The sequence below is a fragment of the Saccoglossus kowalevskii genome, chromosome 21 (assembly GCF_978046115.1).
Source record: "Saccoglossus kowalevskii chromosome 21, keSacKowa6.1, whole genome shotgun sequence".
NCBI lineage: Eukaryota > Metazoa > Hemichordata > Enteropneusta > Harrimaniidae > Saccoglossus > Saccoglossus kowalevskii.
Genome location: NC_140661.1, coordinates 13396850 through 13399618, shown reverse-complemented (window position 1 = coordinate 13399618; position 2769 = coordinate 13396850).

The window sequence follows — 2769 nt, the reverse complement described above, 5'->3', positions numbered from 1 at the left end:
AATGAAGTCATTAGCAACATCTTGAATTAGCAAATCAGTTCTCTCGCTAAATTTGCGAAAAAGACATGCTCGTGAAAAAAACATGTTTTACAGTATTTGTGTATGTTGTGACATTTGAGTGTAAAAGCTTATGGGAGGAGCATTTTCGTATGTTATGACATATTTAAGTGTGCAGGTACATGTAAATATTGTCAAAGTGGTAACATATTTGTATATATATAACAACCTTTATTGATATTGTATCCCCTCTGGGATCTAGATTAGAATACAATAAGGATATAAGGAACAATAAAATACATAAGGAATAATAATAATAATAAAAAAGAAATAGTAAAATAAATAGTAATACTGTGAAAATATTATTATATAAATATTTTTTGGTGTTATTTTGAACCAGCTGGTAAATTGCTTTTCATGAAGTTCTCTCTTTTAGTGATACAGTCGCTGATAAACTTGGCAATTGCTTGGACAGTTTCAGAATTGAATAGTGCTTTCAGATTACAGGATAAGTTTAAGTTTTCAAACAAAGCATCTCTTTCAGATTTGTACAGGTTACAATTGAAGAGGAAGTGTTCTTTTGTATGTTGTGGCATATTTGAGTGTGGAGGTAAATATTGTGGGAACATATTTGTATGTTGTGGCATATTTGAGTGTGGAGTCAACCTACGAAAACCCAAACCACACTAAACTGCCGGAACAAACCCCAGTTTAGCAGTTTGGAAGTCTGAACAATAGACAGTGCAGTTCAGAACGACCGCACGAATTTCAAAAAAACTGCGATTCAAACCGATCTTGATCACACCTTCAAAGCTGTTGTTTATTTTTAGGATTGACAGAGTTGTCTCTAAAATGTGTCGATTTATTTGTGTGCAAGCTTCTTTTTACAGTGCGTCTTGCCTAAAAAACCACTCTGCCAAATACCGATGAACAGAGTGCTGAAAGAGTTCTGAATATATTGTTTTGTTTTTATAAACTGTTACGCTTGAGTCGCAAATTGAGCAGAGGACATGAATCAGAAGGTGACCATTTGTTGATACAAAGTTGCACTTGAGACTTGCACTACTGTGTTCATGCCATTACCAGCGTTACTACTGTTGCGTATTCAATTTTCAAACAATTCTTTCTGGTCTTGACTAATCAACGTAAAGATAACTCAATCCCAAAAACAACAGCTTGAAGGATGTGAACAAAGTCGGTTTGAACTGCTGGTTTTATGCAAATTTGTGCGGTCATTCTGGGATGCAATGTCCATTGTCTATACTCTGAAACTGAAAAATTGGGTTTTATGTGGGTGGTTTGGGTTAACCAAGGTTTGACCCAAGTGTTTGAATATGAGATCACCACTTAGTATTGTAATAAAAGCTTTTTCAAATATTCTTGATACCAACAATTAAAATAATTCAGACATACATTTTTGTAAGTATGTCACACTTACCTGATGGTACACACTCTGGTATATTATCGCTCCACCTATAACCTGAGTCGCATGCTTCGATATTGCATATTATAGCAGATGGTCCAACTAAATCAAATCCAGGGTCACATGTAAAGTTCAGTATTTGTAGAAACGCAGCTGGGTACTCAATATCTGGGAATATTGTACCATTCGCCAGGTTGCCAGGATTGCTACATATGATCTTACCACCTAAAGCAAATCAAACGATCTCAAGGTCAAAAGAAATCTACAGAAATAGTGACATTATTGTGGCACAAACATCAAGTATTTGTTACAATCTCAATCCATCAGTCTAATCAGTGCTTGGTTATTTCTGTAAATCAGCTGCATAAAATGTCCCAATCTCCTAACAATTGATAATTATAATTAAAATTCTGATTGACCAAATAGATATTAATATTTGAGAAGAACATTGATGATTAATTTCAAATAAAGTTTACTTTCATCCAAAAGAAAGAGAAATCAAAGAAAGCTTAAAAAGCACTATCATGTCTGAAGTCCAAATATAGAATACTGCTACAATATTAACTATATTAGAAGCATATCTTCAATACACATAAAGGAAAAATGGTGTTTATTGTTTTGACTGTGCTCCAACAGACTCTAATAACTTTAACTTCGTAAATATATCTTGTCATATACATGTATCTTGTCAGACAATACAAAAATTTGTTCAGCAATTCTTTTTTAACTCACAGAATGCTTGCAAATAAAAGCACATATAGTTCATACAAGGGATTTATCAAGATTGATTGACCCTGATTCCCTACCAAAATTTGATGAAAGTATGGCTACTAGTAAACATATTTGTTGATAGCAATACAATAAACATGTCTTCATTCACTGTAAGATCACGCTATATGGGTGAAATCAAGGGTCACAGCGCTATAGTCTATTAACATTTTCACCACCAGCTCTCTTGACAAATTTTTCTGCACTTTTTTCTTATATTCTTCAATATTTCTGGAAAAGAACGCTAATTTTGGAGCAAACAGAAAAAATTTAAGTACATTTTCAGTTTGTATTCAAAATATTTGGCTATTTTTTTCCCAGTCTTCTGGGAAAGTGCAGACTATAAACAGATCCTGGACTATTTTGTAATGAAAAGAGGGAACTGGTGGTGGAAAAGTTAGAAATATCACATACAATCGCAAAAGTATTTTTTGGCTATTTCCAAATCTAATAATGTGCTCTACACATTTGATGATGGTCAATTTTAACGATATTTCAATGCCACGTTGCTTTTGACTGACCACTCAGCATTTCAACATTACAAAAACAAAGTCAAGTTCATTCTATTTTTGTAGTAGATT